This window comes from Balaenoptera ricei, chromosome 13 (assembly GCF_028023285.1).
Source record: "Balaenoptera ricei isolate mBalRic1 chromosome 13, mBalRic1.hap2, whole genome shotgun sequence".
Taxonomy (NCBI): Eukaryota; Metazoa; Chordata; class Mammalia; order Artiodactyla; family Balaenopteridae; genus Balaenoptera; species Balaenoptera ricei.
Genome location: NC_082651.1, coordinates 46,202,446 through 46,229,561, shown reverse-complemented (window position 1 = coordinate 46,229,561; position 27,116 = coordinate 46,202,446).

The following is a 27,116-nucleotide window of genomic DNA, read 5'->3' as shown; positions in this document are numbered from 1 at the left end:
TAATGTTTTTGTTTTTTCCAGATATATATATACCCAGGAATAGAATTGCTGGATCATGTGGTAGTTCTATTTTCAGTTTCTTGAGGAACCTCCATACTGTCTTCCATAGTGGCTGCACCAATCTACATTCCCACTAACAGTGTACAAGGGTTTCCTTTTCTCCACACCCTCTCCAACATTTGTTACTTGTAGACTTTTTGATGATAGCCATTCTGACAGGTGTGAGGTGGTATCTCATTTTTGTTATGATTTGCATTTCTCTAATAATTAGCAATGTTGAGCATATTTCATGTGCCTGTTAGCCATCTGTATGTCTACATTGGAAGAATGTCTGTTCAGGCCTTCTGCCCATTTTAAAAATGAAATTAAAAAATAACATGTCTGTATCCATTGGAGTACTTTTTTTTGAGTAATATAAACTAGCTATGGTTGATTCGGGCAGGAAGGAATTTATTGCAAGAATAAGAGAGAGCTCAAGGGGAAGGCTTCTCTGTTGCTCAGCTACAGGAACAGCATCCATATTGTATTTTATGTTTCTAAAAACATCAGAGACTGGAGAACCAGACTCAGAACTGGCAGAAAGAAGGAGGTCTAGGCAATAGCCAGACCACAGCCAAAATGATCCTCCAAAGTTAGTTGGTGGGGACTTTCATCACTGGAGCTGCTGACATGCAATAGTGGAGTTTATCCACCACTACTACTAGCCTTGGACATTGGCTGCCACAGTAAACACTGCAGCCCCCTGCAGCCCCTGGGATGTGAATGCTGAAGCCACCTATGCCGTCATTATCTGAGAAACAAATTCTCTACTTTCCTGCCTTTTGTATCCCTAGCTACCAATTTAAAGTCTGAGGCAGGTACCTATCTTGGGCTGAGGGTAGGTCATGTGCCCACACCCCAGCTACAAGGATATCTGGAACAACAAGTATCTGAACTTTTTTTTGGCTTCTGTACCAGGAAATTCCATCGAAATTCATATTATTGAGAATTTCTCAAACACTGAAAATGAGTTCAAAGCCTGAATTACTCTCCAAATAAAACTCACATGGAACCACTACCGTATAAAGTTAGTGTAAGGATTAAATAAGATAATATAGAGAGAGTGTCTAGCTCAATAAGGGCTCAATTTATGTTCATTTTCATCATCACCATCATCACTATATTATTGTAAGAGTCAGGTCATCTGCTCTTCATATCATACCAGTTGTTCATAATGCCCGTAGCTGAGAAGGGTGAAATAAGGACTTAAAATGATTTTATTTCAAAGAGTGGAAAAAATACAGGGAAAATTAAGGAAATGAGGGGTGATGCCAGAAGGGATAAAGGTGAAGAGACTGATAGACAGGAATAAGGAAAAGAAATGGGCACTAATTACAGAATTACTGATTCCTGGAAACAAATGAATTATCCAGGAAAAAGAACATAAACAGGACTTGACATGGAGACCTAGCAACAAGGAAGAGTCGTGTTATTCAGAGCTCTGGACCTTAGGTGCGACCTTCCTCAGCCAAGGGGCCCAGGCTGAAAGAGCACAACAATTCAAGACAAACGAAAAGGCTCAGAAAGAAATGTTCTTGGTCTCTTTATAAATAAACGCTTATAGCTTGCATCCATTTGGTGGTGGTGGTGATGGGGATATGTGTGTGTATGTGAGTTAATTCTGTTGTGTTTTAAATTTATAGAGAAGAATTGAGATTTGGATTTTAAGGGAATTTTGATTTTTGTTTTGGCAGCTCCCCTTTCTTCTTCTCCCACTGAAACATACACAGACACACACATCACAGTTGGAAATGGCTGTAAACAGTGCCTCCCAGGGTATTCCCATTGGTCGCATCAGGGTTTAGCTGACTTCTGATACCTGGTAGAGGATCCTAGTTAAAACAGCAATTAATAATGATAATTATTCTAGGACAATAATTCCCAATCCTTGTAAATGTAAGTGAAAATATGAGAACCCCTCTGGCAGTGGGTAAGCATTGCTTGTGTGTTCATTAGCTCCTTTTCTGTTCGGAAATTGGCCCCTCGCTCTCTCCATGGGACTCTGGTAGGACTGTAAATCAAGGGACTCCACCTCTCCTCCCCTTACAGGGGTCAGCATATAATTTATGCTGACCAATCAGATTACCATCTCCACCTTAACTCTTGTGGTCAGTCCAGAGAGAGATTCATGAAGTAGAGCTGGACAATCACAATTCTGTTTTGGCGTTTGATATGGATATTGGGATAAAGTCTCCCTTGAGTTCACAAGCCTTCAGGACCCTGTAATCATGTGGAAAGGACCCTCTCATCACCCTACTGACAAAGCATACCTGAGAATGAAGCCAAGCAAAGGCAAACAGAGCTCAACATATCTCTGAGTTACCTGAACCAGTAAATTTTCTTTTTGGCTTTAGCTAGTTTGAGTTGGGATTTTATTACTGGCAACTGGTAGAGTTCCATATCAACCCCCCTCCAAAATCATTCTAGGCTCCTATGTGATATGAATTGAACTTTTAGCATGGTTTGAGAAAACATATAATGATAAAATGACTATGATCTCAATAAAGCTTTTAAAATCGTTTTGGTGCTATTAATCATAAAAGCATCTACAGATATTCCTTTTGAAACAACAATCTATGTGTGAGACATGTTATTAATTCAGACTCTAGAGAATGCTTACACAACAAGCGGATTAATGGACCCCTAGCAATAATAATTTTGGCTCCCCCATCCAAGGCTGAGAACCACCGTTTCAAGCTCTTAGACTTTCAATACAATACTACAGAAAAAGCAATTCTAAGTTTCACCATATTTGAAAGAGTTCTAAACCCTTTGTCCACTTTTGAAGAAAATACCATCAAAGAACCCTTTGATAAGCTTTCGTACCCAAAGAAACAGTTTGGTCTGAAGGTTCCAAAAACACAAGGCCACCATCTATGAGGACACAAGATCCACCTGTGAGCCGTGAGAAATCAGGAACTTGCCTGGGAACCACACTAGGGTCACCACTCGCCATTGGAAGTGACATTCGCCCTGAGAAGGATGCTCAGTAATGCGATGGCATACAGGTCATACTCCCAAGGCAAAAAGTGCTCTTTAGGTTTGAATGTAGTGCCAGGAGCCATTAGTGATATATTTGACATTCTATCAGAAAATTCCACCAAAGCTGCCTTTTCTGTTAAAGGCTACTCAGAAAAAGAATGGTGGAAACCCCAACAATAAAAGCAACCATTTACCAGAAAGACCAATGCGGTCCTTCAAAAAGCTGACGGGATGGTATGAAACTCACTAGCTGTTCAATTTCCTTTTTGACCTGTTTTTAAAGTTACAACAATTTTCAAAGCTATTTATATAGCTGAGGATCTCTATAAAAAATTTCTACACGTTTTCAATTTAACAAAGAACAGACTGCTAGACCATGCTGGGGTCAAGAGAGACTGGGAACGTGGTGAGGGAAACCCATTATATCCTACTTCAATTTAGCTATCAGAAACGGGAGTTCCACTGCACTGGGAAAACATCGATCCCTCAAGCAAAAACCTTAGCAGAAAAGTAAGGGGCAATAGAGGTAGGTCCGAGCCCTGTAGCAACTGGATCAAGTGCTACCTGGGCCATTGGCATCTGAGTGACCCAGTAGAACTAAGATGATTGGAAATGGTTCATTGCAGGCAATTGTAGCATCGCTCAAGTCTGGCCCCTTTTCTACCTCCTGGTAGTGCCTTGTGGCAATCTCTGACTTGAGGTACCGTTCCTGTTGTGGGATCAAGTGTTCGGATTTTAAAAACTAAAGTTTGATGTGGATGAACAACTGTCTATAAAACGCATTAAGCTCTTTCCCTGTAATGTATTTAGTTTCACACTGACTGCCAGCATTACTTCTGAATGGATTACGGCAGGGGGTTGCCATTGTCCCACTAAACCACACGGGTTAAATAATACCTTGGTGTCTAGAGCTGCTTCGGGACCATTTCATACGGGCTAATACATGAAATGAATACCCAGCTTTTCTGCAAGTGATTTGGTTGGGTTAAAAAGAAGGACACGTTGAATTGGTTTACAGCGCGAGATCATTTACGGCACTATTTAGATTGTACCTTTGCCTACAGTAACATTTGCACCTGCATTTTGCCATTCTCAGCAGCGGGGCATAATCACACACTTACTGCTGGAAGGCATTTGGTGCTTGGAGTCTATTTACTTAACAACCCTGGGAATACGACTCCACTCCCGGGTCAGCCACTTAAATTTGGCTTCGTGTTTAGATAATGACATTGTGCTCTTGTCCAAGCCTGGGGAAATGCTATAGATAAGCTCCAACATTGCCTGCCCTGCTCCAAGTTGACTTGATTCTTTTTCAAGAGCACTTGCACCCTTTAAGCACGTTTCCAAAGTTATCCCCTCACGTAGGCAGGATAATCACCTCGTTTCATGAAGCACTTCTCAGGCCATAGACACTGGAATTGTTTGAGTCTGAGCCAGATGGAGCCAGGAGGAAGTTTTACAATGAAGCCGTTTCTCTTTGCCCCTTCGGTTGCACCTGTAACATAAACAGCCACGGAGAGGGAAGCACTTTTAAAGCCACTTAGCTGGGCGTCTGCTACCCTGGGTTCTGCTTCCATGTCTGCGTTGGTCTGACACTTGCCTTAGCAAGAGAGGCATTCTGGCACATGCTCGAGACCCTGGGCAAACTCACCTTGGAGCTAATTATACAACTGTAGATGCTTATTTTTAAAAGAGGTTTCAAGTGCAAGAGAGTGAAGAGGGTTCTTTTATTTCCTCTGTATTGTTGTTGCAATAAAAAAAAAAAAGTTAGGACAGTATTAAAGCTTTGCTCATCTTTTTTTTTTTTTTTTTTCCTTCCCTTGGCTTTTGAGTCTGAAAAGAATGCTGGAAGTCTTCGGAGGCCTGGTTGGAACAGAGAGTGTTAATTCTTCCATATCTAAGCCTCTTTGTCAAAATTCCCTTTGTCTCCTGCCCCAAGTCATTAAACACTAATCCCATCACTCTCCCTAATCCGCAGCACTGGAGCTGGAGTTCAGTTTCCGAAACTGTCTTTGTGGCTCTCCTAATAGCTCCTCTGGATTGCCGTCGGTTCAGGCGCATTTCGAGCGGCCCATTTCAGCTCCTTAATGAAGTGCCCTTAATGAATCTTTTCCTCCTTCATGCAGTGAGCACGGGCTTCAATTGGTTTAGTGTTAATCAGGGGAAGATGCCGAGTCATCTCAGGGGCCTTTGCAAAATATGACTGTCAAAGGCAAAAGCCTAGGAAACAGGCCATTGAGAGTGACAGCCACTGAAGTGCTCATTTAATTACTAAGGATTTACAAAAGAAAATCTGCCCTTTGTAGCTAACAAAGGACAAGGAACTAAGAAGAGATAGTAAAGGGTTTTTCCAACAAATGATAAAAGAGGAAACATGGTTGAGTAAAGCCATAGGGCATGTAGAGGGACTCTTTCACGTTTGCTACACAAGCTTACCTTTCTCAACATTAGGTATGCCTGGAGATACTGAAATGGGCTTTTCTATCCTGCCAAGTGATGGAGGCCAACGAGTGAATCTGATAAATTCTTCACGGACAAAAAGCCACTACAATCACAATCCACTCCACTAAATTTAAGACAAAGTATTGTTCAGGAAGCGTTGGTAACCCCGGGGTAACTTGGAAAACAACGATGGGGGGAAAAAAACAATGGAAAAAAAATGTTTCCAAGGAGTTTTGTTTGCCTTTTTTTTCTACTTGAGTAATTGTTTACAGTCTTAACAGTTAAAGTTAACTTGGCTCTCATATCCCTCCAACGCAGCAGATTTAAATGAAAACTCTGAATGGCCCTTGATCACTTTACATTTTCAAAATATGTTGACCCATTTCGTGGCTAGCTCAGCACTTGTTTCTCCTTTAGTAAGAATACTTATTACGTGATAAACCCTATATTATATATCTATATGATATAATCTATTTATTATATGATGAAATTATTCATATGATAAAACTTGTCAAATTAACAGGTGGTTTTGGTCTTGAAAATACCTATGTTTAAAATTCTGTAATATCTTGAACTATTGCTTTAGGTTAAGGAATAAAAAGAAAAACAAGTTGATGGAGAAATAAATTCATCCTATTGGCCATCATTTATTTGGTACTAAAGGCATATTAATCCAGCTGACCACAATTAATATAACTGTGGCAGAATTCTTTGGTCATCGTGTCTGCAAGCTAGCAAGGTCAGGGCGTCAACTGACCCACAAAGCACCCACAGGTAATAGACACTCAGGAAAGACTTCTGAGCAGATTGATGAGTTAACTGATTAATTGGACCAAGCCGTCTAGTCTTGTAGAGTAGACTGAGAGAAACTTCAAGTTTTTAGTAAATTATAAATGTCACCTAGACACCATCATGAAATCATTTCGTAGATTTAACAAAATTGAGACCACAGGGCACAAAAGGCTTAGTTTTCTGATTTGGCAGCGCAGGACAGCCTAAAGATGCTGTCAGATACTGACAGCAAAAGTCTGGGCTTCTGAAATCCCAAGTTTCCCTCTTAATGCCAAGACTCCAAACCCTCTTCATTGTACATGGCAGGTGACATCTTGGCCTTATCTTTATTGAGCATTTTGATAAAATTTCATTTCCTCTTCTTCTTACCAAACCCGATAGTTTTCTTCACTGGAACAAAAACAAAAACAAAAATCCCCAAATAAACTTTGAACTCCCTAATGAAAACAAATCAGATACATTTACTAACTGGATAAGTCAGAACAAAGTGACTCATCTCAGAATGAAACCACAAGCATTCTCCTCACAGATAAAAAACAACTGCATTTAGCATTTGGGCTGCATTTCAAATTCCAGTGCATGTCTACTGTTGGCAATAAAAGTTACACTTGGACATTGTTAAAATGTGCTCATGTGTTCAGTGCTTCTACTTTCCTCTTAACTGACTCGCCAAATCTTTTTCTTTGGGGAATCAAACAGCTCTTACACGCATTGAGGAAAAATTTCCTGTGCCACATGTTAAAAAAAAAAAAAAATAAAGCCTACATAGTGTCAGAAGAGTTTATGGGAGACACAGAGGCAATACGAGGCCAGCACCATGACCAGCTGAGTGCCAGCTGTCCCCGAGAGCGCCAGCTCTTGAAAGTCAGTATTCCCTGAAGCTGGGCTGCCCATGGTGCATTAGATAATGATGGCTACATCCTAGCAGAACTTTTTATTTAATCCTTCTCTTCCTTTCCAGACCCTAACTCTTTTTTTCACAGGCAAGCTGCATGAATCTAGTTTCAAATGAAAACAACATTAAAAAATGGAACCAGGGTGGTGTATTGGGAAGATCTCCAGAAGGCTCTACACTGAGGATTTTTCACATCCCTCTGAACCACATTCCCTCAACTCTAAGTTTTGAGAGAGGGGTGGTGGTGGATTTGATTATAGCTCTTTTTTTCTAAGGAGGGTATATACTGGCAAAACATTTTGGTACTTAAGGTTTTCTTTTTAAGAAAAGATGCCTCACTGAGCTTTTGAATTAACAAGCATTGTAAACATAATATTTTTCCTTTTGTTAGTGGCATTCATTGACTTACACCAGCAATCTGTAGTTCAAATTTACCAGGGACACTGCAAATTCAATTGAGAAAAGGAAAGATGGAAGAGGAATCTTATGATTTATCAAGGTATAAATAGCTCACACCTTGATGTCTACTCCTCCAGAAAGTAAAACCAGAAAACACCGATCTGTTTCTTCCATGATTTTACAGATATCAAGAAGCCAGTTGCCAAGTAACTTTTATATCCCTTGCACATGTGACAGTGCCCTACACATATTTCTGGGATGAATAAATGAATCTCTCAGGTTGTAGACAGCCTGTAACATTATCTAAACAGAAGTTTAAGTTGGACACCAAAAACAGTTAAGATATATTTTTATTTTCTACAGAATTTCCCATATGGATTCTGCTTTTTTGCCTTAGAATCTCAGGTCATTCACAGAAGGGGAATTTGAATGGCTAAGACATTACTTAAGAGATGTGTCCACTTGTTATTAATCAGACATATGTGAATTATGTGAATTGAAATGAAGATGAAATTTTATTCTGCACTTATCAGAATAGAAAAATGTAGGGAAGGAGAATAATGGCAATTGGAGATGATGACGTAAGGCCATGAGAACTCTCATACACTGAGATTGTAAATTGATGAGCCATTCTGGAAAGCAACCTCACAGGACTATGTCTCATGACCCAGCAATCCCACGTATCTGCCAGAGAAATTCTCACACAGAGCCTTACAGGGGCACACGCCATTCACCAGTGAATCATTTGTAGTGGTGGTGAGTGGAAGGCAAGCTAGAAGTTCATCTCTAGGAGGAGATGGGGTGGTATTCTATGCAACAGGTAGAATTAATAAATTAGAGATAAATACACGGTAAGGATAAATTATGAAAACAGTTTTTTTTGTGTGTGAAAATGGGACGAAATGAGATCTATGCCACAATTTCATACGAGTAAATTAAAAACACAGACACACAACAAACCAATGCAATAAGAATATATACAAATCCATGTGCATACATCAAACACCTTAGAATATATATCTACAAGAGGAAAAGAAATGGGAGTATCAGGAATGAAGGAAAAATATAATTATAACAAGTGAGGGATCCCTCAGAGACCAATTCTGGTAGTGTGCAAAGAACTAATGAGAATGATTAACTTACTTTTCTGCCCCTGAAGTGCAAAAGAAAGGAATACATTTTTTGAAAAAAGTAGAGATAAACTAAACTGTCATTTTCTTCCTCCCAAAGAGAATAACTTCTCTCAGAGCAAATGTTAGACTTATACAACATTGATTTAAGGGCACATCAGGGCAAGGGCATCAGATTTCCTTGACAAATGGGAAAGAATCCAGCAGAGATGTCAATGGTCTTCAAAATATATAAAGCAAAAATCTTTTTTTCTTTTTATAATTTTTTTTTAAATTCAAATCTGCAAAGTACAAGCATATTTCTTTATTTATTTATGGCTGTGTTGGGTCTTCATTTCTGTGCGAGGGCTTTCTCTATTTGCGGCAAGTGGGGGCCACTCTTCATCGCGGTGCACGGGCCTCTCATTATCGTGGCCTCTCTTGTTGTGGAGCACAGGCTCCAGACGCGCAGGCTCAGTAGTTGTGGCTCACGGGCCTAGTCGCTCCGCGGCATGTGGGATCTTCCCAGACCAGGGCTCGAACCCGTGTCCCCCGCATTGGCAGGCAGATTCTCAACCACTGCGCCACCAGGAAAGCCCAAAGCAAAAATCTTTGTATCGATTAAGATAATGTTAGCTACTGTAAAAACCTAACTTCAAAATTTCAATGGCCCAACACAACATACCTTTATTCCTTGCTCATATAACAGTCCGATGTTCTGTGCCGTGATTTCAGTCAGGGACCTCCGCTGGAAGCTGTTGTGCCATCTTCAAGACATGGTTTCCATGGTCTCCCCAGAGCTTCTCCCTATTGCATCATTTAGAAGGAAGAAAGAGATGGAGAAGTGTATACAGGAGGTTTCTATGGGCCAAGTCAACTCACATTCCATTGGCTATAATTCAATTAAATGGCCACACCCTCTGTAAGGAAGCCTAGAAAATGTAGTGTAGCTGTGTGCCCAGGAAAAAGAGAAAAATACAAAATTTAATCAGTCTCTAGCAGTCCCTACCATTATCCCATTTCAACGACATTTATCAGTCAGACACAGAAAAAAACCAGGGCTACTGATATGTACATTTGAGCCAAGGAACACCACTTAGCTGGTTTTTAAAATCCAGGAGAGGTAAAAGAGGACATGGAGGTGAAGGGGAGAAAGCTCTACCTATAGTCTTAAAGTCTTTTTCTTTAAAAAAAAAAGTCAACCGTTTGCATAAACAATGAGAATTCAAAATTAAGTCAGTCCTGCACCCCCTTTTTTCTTTTTCTTTTTTTAAAATTTAAAAAGTTTTTCCACACCTTTATTGGAGTATAAATGCTTTACAATGTTGTGTTAGTTTCTGCTGTATAACAAAGTGAATCAGCTATACATATACATATATACCCATATCACCCTCCCTATCCCACCCCTCTAGGTCATCACCAAGCACCGAGCTGATCTCCCTGTGCTATGAAGCAGCTTCCCACTAGCCATCCATTTTACATTTGGTAGTGTATATATGTCAACGTTACTCTCTTACTTCATCCCAGTTTCCCCTTCCCCCACCCCGTGCTCTCAAGTCCATTTTCTATGTCTGCATCTTTATTCCTGCCCTGACACTAGGTTCACCAGTACTGCTTTAAAAAATTCCATATATATGCGTTAGCATACGTTATTTGTTTTTCTCTTTCTGACTTACTTCACTCTCTATGACAGACTCTAGGTCCATCCACCTCACTAAAAATAACTCAGTTTTGTTCCTTTTTATGGCTGAGTAATATTCCATTGTATATATGTGCCACATCTTCTTTATCCATTCACCTGTTGATGGACATTTAGGTTGCTTCCATGTCTTGGCTATTGTAAATAGTGCTGCAATGAACATTGTGGTACATGTATATCTTTTTGAATTATGGTTTTCTCAGGGTACATGCCCAGTAGTGGGATTGCTGGGTCATATGGTAGTTCTATTTTTAGTTTTCTAAGGAATCTCCATACTGTTCTCCATAGTGGCTGTATCAATTTACATTCCCACCAACAGTGCAGGAGGGTTCCCTTTTCTCCACACCCTCTGCAGCATTTATTGTTTCTAGACTTTTTGATGATGGCCATTCTGACCGGTGTGAGGTGATATCTCATTGTGGTTTTGATTTGCATTTCTCTAATGATTAGTGATGTTGAACATCTTTTCATGTATTTGTAGGCCATCTGTATGTCTTCTTTGGAGAAATGCTTATTTAGGTCTTCTGCCCATTTTTCTATTGGGTTGTTTGTTTTTGTGATATTGAACTGCATGAGCTGCTTGTATATTTTGGAGATTAATCTTTTGTCAGTTGCTTCATCTGCAAATAGTTTCTCCCATTCTGAGGATTGTCTTTTCGTCTTGTTTATGGTTTCCTTTGCTGTGCAAAAACTTTTAAGTTTCATTAGGTCCCATTTGTTTATTTTTGTTTTATTTCCCTTACTCTAGGAGGTGGGTCAAAAAGGATCTTGCTGTGATTTATGTCATAGGGTGTTCTGCCTATGTTTTCCTCTAAGAGTTTTATAGTGTCTGGCTTTACATTTAGGTCTTTAATCCATTTTGAGTTTATTTTTGTGTGTGGTGTTAGGGTGTGTTCTAATTTCATTCTTTTACGTGTATCTGTACATTTTTCTCAGCACCACTTATTGAAGAGGCTGTCTTTTCTCCATTGTGTTTTCTTGCCTCCTTTGTCAAAGATAAGGTGATCATATGTGCGTGGGTTTACCTCTGGGCTTTCTATCCTGTTCCATTAATCTATATTTCTGTTTTTGTGCCAGTACTATACTGTCTTGATTACTGTAGCTTTGTAGTATAGTCTGAAGTCAGGGAGCATGATTCCTCCAACTCTGTTTTTCTTTCTTAAGATTGCTTTGGCTATTCGGGGTCTTTTGTATTTCCATACAAATTGTGAAATTTATTTTTCCAGTTCTGTGAAAAATGCCATTGGTATTTTGATAGGGATTGCAATGAACCTGTATATTGCTTTGGGTAGTATAGTCATTTTCACAATATTGATTCTTCCAATCCAGGATCATGGTATATCTCTCCATCTATTTATGTTATCTTTGATTTCTTTCATCAGTGTTTTATAGTTTTCTGAGTACAGGTCTTTTGTCTCCTTAGGTAGGTTTATTCCTAGGTATTTTATTCTTTTTGTTGCAGTGGTAAATGGGATTGTTTCCTTAATTTCTGTTTCTGATCTTTTGTTTTTAGTGCATAGGAATGCAAGAGATTTCTGTGCATTAATTTTGTATCCTGCGACTTTACCAAATTCATTGACTAGTTGTAGTAGTTTTCTGGTGGCATCTTTAGGATTTTCTATGTACAGTATTATGTCATCGGCAAACAGTGACAGTTTTACTTCTTCTTTTCCATTTTGTATTGCTTTTATTTCTTTTTCTTCTCTAGTTGCTGTGGCTAGGACTTCCAATACTATGTTGAATAATAGTGGTGACAGTGGACATCCTTGTCTTGTTCCTCATCTTAGAGGAAATAATTTCACCATTGAGAATGATGTTTGCTGTGGGTTTGTTGTATATGTCTTTTATTATGTTGAGGTAGGTTCCCTCTATGCCCACTTTCTGGAGAGTTTTTATCATAAATCAGCGCTGAATTTTGTCAAAAGCTTTTTCTGCATCTATTGAGATGATCATATGCTTTTTATTCTTTAATTTGTTAATATGGTGTATCACATTGATTGTTTTGCATATATTGAAGAACACTTGCATCCCTGGGATAAATCCCACTTGATCATGGTGTATGATCTTTTTAATGTGTTGGTGGATTCTGTTTGCTAGTATTTTGTTGAGGACTTTTGCATCTATGTTCACCAGTGATATTGGTCTATAATTTTCTTTTTTCATGATATCTTTGTCTTGTTTTGGTATCAGGGTGATGGTGGCCTCGTAGAACGAGTTTGGGAGTGTTCCTCCCTCCACAATTTTTTGGAAGAGTTTGAAAAGGATAGGTGTTAACTCTTCTCTAAATGTTTGATAGAATTCACCTGTGATGCCATCTGGTCCTGGACTTCTGTTTGTTGGAAGATTTTTAATTACAGTTTCAATTTCACTACCTGTGATTGTTCTGTTTATAGTTTCTAATTCTTCCTGGTTCAATCTTGGAAAGTTGGACCTTTCCAAGAATTTGTCCATTTCTTCCAGGTTGTCCATTTAATTGTTATAGAGTTGCTTGCAGTAATCTCTTATGATCTTTTGTATTTCTGTGGTGTCTGTTGTAATCTCTCCTTTTTCATTTCTAATTTTATTGATTTGAGTCCTCTCCTTTTTTTTCTTGATGAGTCTTGCTAAAAGTTTATAAATTTTGCTTATCTTCTCAAAGAACCAACTTTTAGTTTTTATTGATCTTTGCTATTGTTTTCTTTGTTTCTATTTCATTTATTTCTGCTCTGATCTTTATGATTTCTTTCTTTCTCCTAACATTTAGTTTCCTTCTCCTAACTTTTAGTGGGTTTTCTTTGTTCTTCTTTTTCTAGTTGATTTAGGTGTAAGGTTAGGTTGTTTATTTGCGATTTTTCTTGTTTCTTGAGGTGAGCTTGAATTGCTATGAGCTTCCTTCTTAGAACTGATTTTGCTGCGTCCCATAGGTTTTGGATCATCGTGTTTTCATTGTCATTTGTTTCTAGGTACTTTTTAACTTCTTCCTTGATTTCTTCAGTGATCTCTTGGTTATTTAGCAGCACACTGTTTAGCCTCCATGTATTTGTGTTTTTTACAGTTTTTTTCCTGTAATTGATTTCTAATCTCATAGCACTGTTGTCAGAATAGATGCTTGATACGATTTCAATTTTCTTAAATTTTCCAAGGCTTGATTTGTGACCCAAGATGTGATCTATTCTGGAGAATGTTCCATTTGTACTTGAGAAGAAAGTGTATTCTTCCACTTTCAGTGGAATGTCCTATAAATATCAATTAAGTCTATGTGGTCTATTGTGTCATTTAAAGCTTGTGTTTCCTTATTTATTTTCTGTCTGAATGATATGTCTATTGGTGTAAGTGGTGTGTTAAGTCCCCCACTATTATTGTGTAACTGTCAATTTCTCCTTTTATGGCTGTTAGCATTTGCCATATGTACTGAGGTGCTCCTATGTTGGGTGCATAAATATTTATAATTGTTATGTTTTCTTCTTGGATTGATCCCTTGATCATTATCTAGTGTCCTTCCTTATCTCTTGTAACAGTCTTTATTTTAAAGTCTATTTTATCTGATATGAGTATTGCTACTCCAGCTTTCTTTTGATTTCCATTTGCATGGAATATCCTTTTTCCATCCCCTCACTTTCAGCCTGTATGTGTCCCTAGGTCTGAAGTGGGTTTCTTGTAGACAGCATATATAAGAGTCTTATTTATGTATCCATTCAGCCAGTCTGTGTCTTTTGGTTGGAGCATTGACTCCATTTACATTCAAGGTGATTAGCGATATGTGTGTTCCTATTACCATTTTCTTAATTGATTTGAGTTTGTTTTTGTGGGTCTTTTTCCTCTCTGTTTCCTGCTTAGAGAAGTTCCTTTAGCATTTGTTGTAAAGCTGGTTTGGTGGTGCTGAATTCTTGTAGCTTTTACTTGTCCATAAAGATTTTGATTTCTCTGCTGAATCTGAATGAGATCCTTGCTGGGTAAGGCAATTTTGGTTTTAGGTTTTTCCCTTTCATCACTTTAAATATGTCCTGCCACTCCCTTCTGGCTTGCGGAGTTTCTGCTGAAAGATCAGCTGTTAACCTTATGGGGATTCCCTTGTATGTTATTTGTTGCTTTTCCCTTCCTGCTTTTAATATTTTTCTTTGTATTTAATTTTTGATAGTTTGATTAATATGTGTCTTGGTGTGTTTCTCTTTGGGTTTATCCTGTGTGGTACTCTCTGCACTTCCTGGACTTGATTTACTATTTCCTTTCCCATGTTAGGGAAGTTTTCGACTATAATCTCTGCAAATATTTTCTCAGACCCTTTCTTTTCCTCTTCTTCTTCTGGGACCCTTATAATTCAAATGTTCACGAGTTTATGTTGTCCCAGAGGTCTCTGAGACTGTCCTCAATTCTTCTCATTCTTTTTTCTTTATTTTGCTCCCCAGCAGTTAATTCCACCATTTTATCTTCCAGCTCACATATCTGTTTTTCTGCCTCAGTTATTCTGCTATTGATTCCTTCTAGAGTATTTTTAATTTCAGTTATTGTGTTGTTCATCACTGTTTGTTTGCTCTTTTGTTCTTCTAGGTCCTTGTTAAATGTTTCTTTTATTTTCTCCATTCTGTTTCCAAGATTTTGGATCATCTTTACTCTCATTACTCTGAATTCTTTTCCAGGTAGGTTGCCTATTTCATCTTCATTTATTTGGTCTTGTAGGTTTTTACTTTGTTCCTTTGTCTGTAACATAATTTTTTGTCTTTTCATTTTTTTCTTTTTTTGATGGGTGGGGCTGTATTCCTGTCTTACTGGTTGTTTGGCCTGAGATGTCCAGCCCTGGAGCTTGCAGGCAGTTGGGTAGAGCCAGGTCTTGGTGCCAAGATGAGGCCCTCCGGTAAGTCTCAATCTGATTAATATTCCCTTGGGCCTGAGGTTCTCTGTTAGTCCTGCAGTTTGGACTCGGCACTCCCACCACAGGAGCTCGGGCCTGACCTCCAGCCTGGGAACCAAGATCTTGCAAGTGGGCTGGTAGGGGTAGATGTAGCTCAGGGAACAGCTGTTCCTGGGGTCCCTGTTTGAGGCCCCTTTTTTTCTTTTTAAATCAGTAGCATGGCAAGATGTGTGCTGCAACCTTTCTGTAAGGCAATATGATGATACGTTTTCAAAATCTCTGAGGTCCATAGCAATTCCACTTCCTGGACACATAAGCAGGGGAGCTTGGTGTCTTGAACATAAGCTTTGGCGACTACTAGATACAAGTTTAGGTCTATGTACTTACCTCTCAGCCTACAATTTTTATCTATAAAATGAGGGTAGTAAAAATATATACCTCATCAGTAGGAGATCAAATGAGACATTGCATGTAAAGCCTTATTGACTACAGTGCCTGGCATATAAGAAAGACTCTGTAATACTATTGAGGAAATAATCACGAATGGGTGCAGCTTGGGCTCAGAAATGCTCATCAGAGATTTGTTACTAATTATTACGTATTGAGGGAAATCTCACAATGGCCTAAAATAGGAGATTGGTTAAATAAGTAATGGCAAATCAATTTGCATCCCTGAAAAGATACAGGAAATAATTCAATAACAAGAAAAAAATGTTTCCTATATGTTAAGTTAAAGTGATTATAAAATGGACTGTAAAGTATGATCCACATGTACAGATAAGTGTATGTAAATTTATACACAGAACACTGACTAGAAGGGAATACCCCCAAAATGTTGACAATAGTTTTCTGTGAATGGGGCTGGGAGCAGGTTATTACCTTGTTTTCCCTTTGTAGACCAATGCTTTCTAGATTTTCATCAATGAATATGTATTGCTTTAGAAAAATGGAACTTTTGAATTCCAGGACATACTTAATGTGTTAACGTGATTTCTCCTCCCTTTTTATAAAAAGTCTTCAAATATAAAGAAAAGTAGTGAAAACAGTACAAGGACTCCCTTTCTCCCATCCCCTAGATTTAACAATTGTTTACATTTTGCATTTTGCTTCATGTTTTTCTTGAAGTATTTTAAAATAAATTATAACCATGAAATGTCATACCTATAAACTTCCACATGAATCTCTAAAAAGAAAAATTCTTACTAAAGCAGAACTAATAATATTGTATGTTTTAGAAAAATGACTATTGGTAAATATGGTTAGATGCTTCTATTCTTTGGTATACTTTTAAAAGTTAACACTATGATTCTATAGTTAGAGATATTATGAGACAGGGCATCAAAAAGTCTAGCTATTAGGCCAGGCTATGCAGAGACTTACTACATATTCCTTGAATCACTGGAGTCAGCTTTTCTCATTTGTGAAATAAAGTGTCATGCTAAATGACACTTTCCACTTTTAAAAATCATATTTTCTTTGGGGGCAAAGAGAAGAACAAGTGAATTTCCACAATTAAAATAATTTGAGAGTGGGAGCCACACCAAGGAGCTAGCATGCATCACTGGAGTGAGGAAAATATGAAATGAGGGATTTGGAGACAAGAGATATTAAGAGATTTTTCTAATTTGTGCAATAAATAAACACACCTGTGACCTTTTGTTTAACTAAACTCTTGAAAACCCCTCCATCTCCCAGGCATGAGTTTCTGTATTTTAATTTTTCCAAGTCTTTGCATAGCCACTTTGACTATTTCATTCTTGTCATTGTTTTTTCCTGTAGCAGGGCAGGCTGGGTAGACCTTTGCCCAGAACATATCCAAGGAGCCCTCTGACATTCAGTGCAATAAAAAGAAATGCTGGGTCAGGGCCCCTCTCTCTACATTTACATCACAAAGCCCAGTGTTCTTTGTACAGCTCTTCTCAGTAAGCTACTCCCTTGGAAAAAGTCAAATTCAGATCCAGCTGGGCGCCTGGTTCTTGCACACCCTCTGGCAGAGCACTAGTCTCCATTCTTCAGTTTCCTGCCCCTAAAATAGAGCTCACCCCTCCCTGCAGGGAGCATGACAAGAATTCATTGTTTCAGGATTTATTCAGATGCTTGATTCATTGTGTAACGAAGGACAGTTGCAACTCCAGCCTGAGTACTAATGAGGATAAACTTGGACTGGACGTGTTACCTCTGTACACAGGTGCAACCTCCATCATCTCTGCACAGAATCTGCTTCCAGGCTCGCTATTTATGGAAGAACACAAATGAAAAGCCTGGAAACCAAGATTCTAATTTTCTCTGCTCTGAACTGCTGGGTGGGCAACCCCTGAACTTCCCAGGAACTTTCCTCATTTATAAACTGGAGCAGCTGGACCTGATTCCTAGTTCTAAGATGACTTTAAAGATACACAGTTTAATGCTTCTAAGTGCATTTTTTTCCTTTTCTGGGAAAAACAATATTCTACTTGGTTTTTAAAAGTCATTTAAAAAGAATATGTGGAGAACACGCATTCACCACATTCCCTGTCCTAAGGCAACTTCTTCACTAGCTCTTTGTATTTCCAAAAATCAAAACACTATTGAATTAAAAATACACATATGCCCAAATCTCCAATTTGACTTCTAAGAATTTATCCTGCTGATAGACTCGAACATGTGTGTGAAGATACACATCACGTTGCTTGTTGTAGTATGGTCCGTACCAGCACACTGGAATAACCTGAATGTTCATTAAGTATATTGTGAGGTACTCATACTAAGGCCATTAAAAAGAATGAGGTAGATTTATAAGTACCTGAATCAGTTAATAGTCTTTATGTTGCAAGTAACAGAAAATCCACTGCAAACTGATTTTAATAATAAAGGAGATTTATTGGGTCACATAAATGAGAAATCCTCAAGGACTCGGTTTCTTTCCATCTCTCTGCTTTTCTGTCAAGGATAATAGCTTCAAGTCAAGCCTGGTTCTTACATGGTGGTGGGAGACTTATCAACCATAATTAGGGTTTCTTGCACCATTCCAAGGGCGAAGAGAGTGCTTCTGCCCCAAGATTCCAAGCAAGAGTCCTGAAGTTCACCTGGATTGTACAAGCTTATATGTGCCAAGAGAATGGAAAGTATTGAAGAGTTTTGGCCAGTCAGCCCAGGGTGCCGTGCTTCCTGGAAGCTTTGTGGGGAGCACGAACAAGTAAATGAAAATCTGAGTACTTCAGGAAAGGAGAGAATGGACACCCAGTAGGCAGCCATCAAATGTCCATTATAGTGTTGGAGTATGAAATAGCTTCCAAGATACTTAGTTAAATGCAAAAAACAAAGTACAGAGGTGTGAGCACAATATGCTACCTTTTGCAGTAGAAAATCATACATCCATATATATTTCTTACCTTCTTTACTGAAGTGTAATTAATTTACAATGTTGTGTTAGTTTCAGGTATACAACAAAGTGATTCAGTTATACACACATATATATGTGTATGTATGTATATGTATATATATATATTTCTTTTTCAGATTCTTTTCCATTATAGGTTATTACAAGGTATTGAGTATAATTCCCTGTGCTATGCAGTGGGTCCTTGTTGTTTATCTATTTTACATATAGTAGTGTGTATGTTAATTCCAAACTCCTAATTTATCTCTCCCCCCCTCTCCCCACTATCTCCTTTGGTAACTATAAGTTTGTTTTCTATGTCTGTGAGTCTGTTTCTGTTTTGTAAATAAGTTCATTTATATCATTTTTTAAGTTTCCACATATAAGTGATATCATATGGTATTTGTCTTTGTCTGACTTACTTCACTTAATTTGATAATCTCTTGGTCCATCCATGTTGCTGCAAATGCCATTATTTCATACTTTTTTATGGCTGAGTAGTATTCCATTGTATATATGTATCACATCTTCTTTATCCATTCATCTGTCGATGGACACCTAGGTTGCTTCTGTGTCTTGGCTGTTGTAAATAGTGTTGCTATGAACGTTGGGGTGCATGTATCTTTTTGAATTAGAGTTTTCTCCGGATGTACGCCCAGGAGTGGGATTGCAGGATCATATGGTCATAGACTATTTCTAACAATAATTTTAACCTCAGGGGCATTCATTCATATACATATGCATGCAAGTACCCACAAGGAGAAAAATAATAAAAAGAAAATAATTTCTAAGAATCGATCGTATGTTGAATATTTTCAGATAGTAGCTTGGAACAAAGGATCCTAGAACAACAACAGCAGTGCATCAATGGGCCCTCCACTGGTTTTGTCTTCCAACTGTGAATGATACTGTTCTTCAATACTCTCAGGAAATGAAGAGTCTTCAGCAGAAGAAAACAATCTATCTCATCATGCAAATGACAAGGTAATAAATAATATATATGTGTTTGAACAAATCAATTTCCAAATGCCACTTATCCTGAGAGAGTTTTTAAACAATGCCCAAGAGCTAATCACTGGGAACTTCACTAGGTGACATAAATCCACAGATACTTCTTTTCAAACTGAGTCTCAGAAATATCTAGGGCTGCTCAATCAGTCACTCACTCAAAACTGCAAGGAATCCTGAGTTTCTGATAGTTTCCTGAATGCCTGCTACTCAGTGGGTATTATATATTCATGGAGTTAGATCATTGGTATAAGTTGAGTTTTAGTAAACCAAAGAAAAATTGGAAAAACAGCTGTGCTGTAGGGGTGCCTCCCTCCGGGGAAAGGATGAGAGAACTTTGCATTGTCAGCCTATAGTGCTACGGAGCACAAAGCCAGGAATGACTTCAAAAACCCATTGCAAACTGCCAGCACTACTTTTGCAAAAAATAAAATTAAGAAGTGTGTCTGTGTGTGTGTGTATAAAGTGCTAGATGCAAGAACTGGTTTTTACAATGGATTAGGGGATTTCAAATGTTTTCATAAGTGGAAAATTTCAAAGAGGAGAACTGGAGTTAAAAATGCAGAGGTCAAAACAAATGGTTCCCATTGACACATAAGAGAGAGTGCTTCGCTTGGAAATAACTAAATATTCACTTATTCATTCAATGAACTTCTAATTTAATGCCTGCTATGGAAAAGGTACTGTGCTGAGAGCTGTGACAAAACAGTGACATGAACCACGAGGATACCAGTAGAAAAACTCTATTTGGAAAGTAGGTAATTATGAAATGCGGGCAAGACAAGAGTGAAAAGTTATAAACATTGATGGCTGCCAAGTGCTTGTAGGAGGAAAACTATTACAGAGGGGTTTCTGTTGCTCATTGGCTATTAAGTCATCAGGAAATAAATGTGGATGAGGTAAAACGGCACAAAAATTAAACACATGAACTCTGAGGTCAAAGAGCCCAGATGCAATGTCTGGTGCGCCACTGACCAGCTGCGTGAACTGGTGACGTTACTTAACTCTGCTCCCTGGTCTATATAAGATAATGGAAGTAAAGTTCTTAGCATGGTTCCTAGCATTTCATTAGTGCTCTGGATGAGTTAGCTATTATTATTATTATTATTATTATTATTATTAGAGTTGAGTTGAATCTCTGTTTAGTATTATCTATTTCTCTGCTTTATTTTATTATGCATACAACAGGATAGACTATTAACAGATTTACAGATAGTTTTAAGGGGTGGGAAAGAAGGAAGATTGCAGAGAAATTACCTATGTACCTTAAAGTTGTGTTTACCTATACTTATTCAGTAGCAGTCCAGCAATTTTACCTTTTTGACATCGCCCTGGCCTCTTAATATTGATTCTGTGGCAATTTAATGAGCTATTTATTTGGTAAAATGGTTACTTATAATTTAACAGCTCATTTGGCTTGTCCGATTTTAATTTTGCTTCTAACATGTTAGGTGATTTTAATCTGATATTCCTCTGAGCTTCATGTACAGCTCTAACCCCATCTTTTATTTATTTATTTATTTATTTATTTATTTATGGCTGTGTTGGGTCTTCGTTTCTGTGCGAGGGCTTTCTCTAGTTGTGGCAAGCGGGGGCCACTCTTCATCGCAGTGCGCGGGCCTCTCACTATCGCGGCCTCTCTTGTTGCGGAGCACAGGCTCCAGACGCGCAGGCTCAGTAGCTGTGGCTCACGGGCCCAGCTGCTCCGCGGCATGTGGGATCTTCCCAGACCAGGGCTCGAACCCGCGTCCCCTGCATTGGCAGGCAGACTCTCAACCACTGCGCCACCAGGGAAGCCCTAACCCCATCTTTACAGCATCCCTTTTAAAGCACCGCAAAGTTATTTGGGTGGGCTTCTGTGGTAGAGGGGCAATGGGATAGGAGGAGAAAGAAGCAACTTGGAAACAACCATAGATTAGCTGTAAATCAAAATGTTTATTTTCTGGAAGGCTGATTTTTTTCTATGCATTGCCTTATTTTTTTAAAACTTGTAATAATAATGACCTCAAACCTCCCTAAACAGTTCTTTGCAGTGGGATACAATTCAGTTTGAAAGCTAAAGAACACACGGTCATTTTGATGAGGTATTGTCATTTATAAAGTACTGGTCTCCAAGAAAGATGATACAAAACCTCAAAGTAAGTCATCAGTATGAGTAACTGAAAGGCTGAGGAGGAGAACCGAGAAGAAACTGTTAAACGTGGGAAACAGAATGATTTATGCCTCATTCCAGCTTCCCTGTGACTGATGCTAAACCTCATAGAAATGGGCCTGGATTAGGAGGACCACTTTTCTCTGTCAGCTTGAGATTCCACGTTAGAACAAGGTGAGGCGACCCATGACCATGTTTAACATTGATTAACCCCCCAGTGTGACACATACGTATAGGGAAGTATGACTTTCAGTGCCCTGGAACGTATCATTTAAGAAAATGGTGGGAAATACTATACAGAAAGGAAGGAGCATGATTGAGTGGGAATGAGAAAAATCCTCCGCCGCACACACAAACACAAAGTATTAGCACTGTGTTTATTCCTTAACACTCTTTTTTTCTGCTGTTTTTGCATCTTAACTTTCCAGGTACTTCTCCCAACACACACCCCCACACACACACGAGACAGAGAGAGAGAGAGAGAGAGAGAGAAAGAGCTAGATCATCTGGATCCATTTAGGGACTGAATTTCCTAAGTGCCAGTGAGATAAACAGACCCTATAATATAGTTGTCACCTGAACAAACCAATGTTTGATCAATGGTCCATTTGCTTGGTGGAGTGTGAACCTTGCCTGAGAGCTGAAATGACAAATATTAGTAAATTATTGTCATCACCTATCATCAGACAGTTGGTTCATTGTCCTGCGTGGAGTGAATTACGAATTAGGAATCTATATGTAGCTATAAATGGCACCATAGCATGACCAGATCATTGAACAATTGATTCAGCTGCTGCATGCCGTCTGAATAGATCAAATCTCTCTTCCGGAACCCTTGAACCCACGGTGGCGTCTCTCCTCCAGAAGCTTTTAACACTGAGGCTGGTACTGGTGGTCTTCAATCATTTTTAATGACTCAAAACAGTTGAGAAAATAAGCATGCACCATCACTAAAGGTATGCTTGTTAATTTGTAAATTAAGAATCACATATTATAAAACATTAAATAGAAATTAGAAAAGGATGATCTTTTTATGACATATACATTTAAAGTCACTTTTATTTTCTTTATTAACAATGCAAAACACCTTTCTGCTCTCACCTAAAATATTAATATGTACAGTTTGTTAGTGAAGATTTCTTATTATCATTCAAAATCTCAGTTTTGTTTTAAAATAGTTGATTTCATTGTCTGTCAAAAACTAAAACAGTTACTTTGCAAAGATGTATCGATCTGAGTAGAAGAATCACATCACTAGTTACACTTCCCAAAGCTTTATGTCTAAGCTTGGCTTTCAACCACACCCTCCAATTATCAAAGGGTTTTTGTTGAAATTCCAAAAGTGAATTTCCATCCTCCCTGTTCAAAATGAATCAGGGGGTGTGGCATGTTAATATTGTTAACACACTCGTTCAAAGGTCACTGAAACTCTTTAGAGGATTTTAAAACAGATTAGATAATTTTAGTTTCCAATTTTTTAAACTGCAGAGGTACAAGGAATTTTGTGGGAGTTGTACATGATTTTTTCAAGAATAAAAATCACATGAAGTTAGAACTATTTCTAAGCATCCATTTTCCACATGTTTTCTTCAGTGTACCAAGCTTCTTTCAAAAGGCAGTGTCTTCTCCCTTGGTGTTAAAAGCGTCATTCCCTTAAGGGAAGGTTCAGAGTGGATGTAAATACTAATTTCAAGTAGTCTTCCTGATGATTTTCATTCCTTATTTTTTCTAACTTCTTATCAGATCTGACTGCCTGCATCATTACTTTTTCCTGATAGTTAGACTAAAGAGGAGTTTGTCTGCGGAGCAAAAGAGAAGACCAATTCTGCCACATGCTTGCTGTGCATTTGTGCTTGCGTTATTTGTACAGTATTATCTTCAGTTGATGATTTTCTTGCTGGAATCCTTTTAAGTTACTTGTCCGTTTAGTGAGAGTTAATTTTTTTTTTTTAAAGATTTATTTATTGATTGATTGATTACTATGTTGGGTCTTCGTTTCTGTGCTAGGGCTTCCTGTAGTTGCGGCAAGCGGGGGCTACTCTTCATCGCGGTGCGCGGGCCTCTCACTATTGTGGCCTCTTTTGTTGCGGAGCACAGGCTCCAGACACGCAGGCTCAGTAGTTGTGGCTCACGGGCCTAGTTGCTCCGTGGCATGTGGGATCTTCCCAGGCCAGGGCGCGAACCCGTGTCCCCTGCATTAGCAGGCAGATTCTCAACCACTGCGCCACCAGGGAAGCCCCGAGAGTTAATTTAAAATGATATTATCAGCTGTAATTGCCAGTTAGGATGGCATAGGTATAAACTACAACATGTCTCTACATGCTGAGTGAGCAAGTAAGGATACTGTGGGTCACCCAGACGCTTTGGGAATTTCCATTCTTTCTTAGAATTCTCACTTACCACATGAAACTGTGGTAATGGATGAATGAGGCCACATAAGTCAGCCCATATATTAAATATTGTTTTTTTAAACTTTTTTAAAAATTTATTTTATTTTATTTATTTTTGGCTGTGTTGGGTCTTTGTTGCTGTGCGTGGGCTTTCTCTAGTCGTGGCGAGCGGGGGCTACTCTTCGTTGTGATGCGTGGGCTTCTCATTGCGGTGGCTTCTCTTGTTGCGGAGCATGGGCTCTAGGTGCACGGTCTTCAGTAGTTGTGGCTCACGGGCTTAGTTGCTCTGCGGCATGTGGGATCTTCCCGGACCAAGGCTCGAACCCATGTCCCCTGCATTGGCAGATGGATTCTTAACCACTGTGCCACCAGGGAAGCCCTTAAATATTATTAAAGCTTAACATTTCTTATTTTTATTAAAAATATTTATAGGGTCTTATATTTTCTTCCTACACCTACCTCACTGGATCATTTTACACAGCCCACTTTAGGGACTACTGGTCTATACAACTCCTTTGCTTTCAGGGCCTTTACACATGGCTGTTCTCTCCCTGGCCCACTCCCTGTGTTCTCCCGACCCACTCCAACAGTTAAGTGCTACTCATCCTTCAAGTTTCATCTGCAATATTTCTTGTTCACGGAGACATTCCCAGATCTTCACTGTCTTCTCAGATTAGTCCAGGTCTTTTCTGTTAAAAGCTTTTGTAGTATTGTATTGTCTTCCTTCAGGAACCCTTCATAGCACATAATTACAGATTCACCCGTGTGACGAAGAATGGCCTCTCTGCTTGATCGAAATTGTAAACTCCATGAAAGTAGGGGTCACATTCACTTTCTTCTGTATGTGCACTCCCTAGCCTCGTGCTTCACAAATATTCAGCACCCAATGAGTATTTGTAGAATAACTGAATGAATACTTGATAGACTCTGAATCTGGAACTTATTCATATATAAGACATCTTAGATCATCTTGTTTTATCCCTTGTTTTATTAATAGGAAAACTTTAATGTGAGAGGGATATATGTTGGTGAAAATGGGGAGAAAAAGGAACACTTGTACACTGTTGGTGGGAATATAAGTGGGTACAGCCATTATGGAAAACAGTACGATGGTTCCTCAAAAAGTTAAAAATAGAATTAACATATGATCCAACAATTTTACTTCTGGGTATATATCCAAAGGAAATAAAATCAAAATCTCAAAGAGATATCCACATTCCTATGTTTATTACAGAATTATTCATAATAGCTAAGATGTGGGAATAACCTAAGTGTCGATGGATGACTAGATAAAGATGTGGGATTATATACAGTGGAATATTACTCAGCCAAAAAGAAGGCAATTTGTGCCTGCCATATGTGACAACATGGATGAACCTGGAGGGCATTATGCTAAGTGAAATAAGCCAGGCACAGAAAGACAAATACTGTGTGGCATCACTTTTATGTGGAATCTAAAAAAAAAAAAAAAAAAAAATTAGACTCAGAGAAACAGAAAGTAGAATGATGGCTACCAGGGGTTGGAGGATGTCGGAAATGGGCAGATTTTGGTCAAAAGGTACAAACTTGCAGTTATAAGATGAATCAATTCTGAGAATCTAATGTATGAATGGTGACTGTTGTTAATAATATTGTATTATATTCCTGAAATTTGCTAAGACTGTAGATTGTAAGCATTCTCACCCCACCCCTCCAAAAAAGAGCTAAGTATGTGAAGTGAAGGATGTTCTAATTCACTTGATTGTGGTAAATATTTCACAATGCATACATACATCAAATCATCACATTGTACACTTTAAATACACATAATTTTATTTGTCAATTATACCTCAATAAAACTAGAGGAAAAAAAGAGGGTTATGTGGCATGCCCCAGGTCACATCATTAGTTGATAACAGTAGGATAAGGAAAACCTGAGGCTCTTGGTCCCCAGGGCCAGTGATTATTTTCTATGCATCCCAGAAGATGCTAAAGAGAAGCCAGCCTTGGAAACTGCCTTCTTACCCAGATAATCAGACTCCCCGAGACCAAAAGTTTCCTTGAAGGGGTATATAAAATAAATTTACAGAAATAAAGTTTTAAAAACAATAAGACTGGGCTTCCCTGGTGGCGCAGTGGTTGGGAATCCGCCTGCCGATGCAGGGGTCACGGGTTCCGGCCCTGGTCCTGGAGGATCCCACATGCCGCGGAGCAACTGGGTCCATGCACCACGACTGCTAAGCCCGCTTGCTGCCACTGCTGGGGCCCCGCGCACCTAGAGCCCGTGCTCCGCAACAAGAGAAGCCACTGCAATGGGAAGCCTGCGCACTGCGGCTAAGAGTGGCCCCCGCTCGCTGCAACTAAAGAGGGCCCGTGTGCAGCAGAGAAGACCCAACACAGCCAAAAATAAATAAATAAAATAAATAAATTTATTTAAAAAACCCAAAAAACAATAAGACAAAGAACCTTGTAGAAAATCTTTATAAAATAGAACATGAATTGGCAATTCATGGAAGGAGAAATATAAATTACCAATTAACACGTGTAATTATATGTAATCTAAGAGAAGTATAATCTAAATTAAAAATATGCTTTTTCCCCATCAGAGTGCTAAAATTTAGAAAAATTGGTCATACCTTCTGTTGTCAAGAATGGGAAAAAATGGGTCCTCTCAAATTCTTTGTGAGAGCATAAATTGGTGCAATCTTTTTGAGTCAATTAACAATATTTATTGATATTTTAAATGTCCATGCCCTATAACCAAGCACTCGGAACTAAACATACAGAAGCTTGAACAGGTGAGCAAAAATATATTCCTAGATGTTCACTGCAACATTGTTCATTATAGTGAGAACTGGATTCAATCTAAATATCCACCAATAGGAAAGTCATTAAGTAAATCACCATTCAATCAAACTATGGAAAATTACATGGCCTTTTAAAGAATGCAGTAGATCTGCATTTATTGATATAGAAAGCTAAGTTGTATTGCTAAATTTTTAGAACTGTGTCATATGATGCCATGTATGTTTTACTTAGTTGTA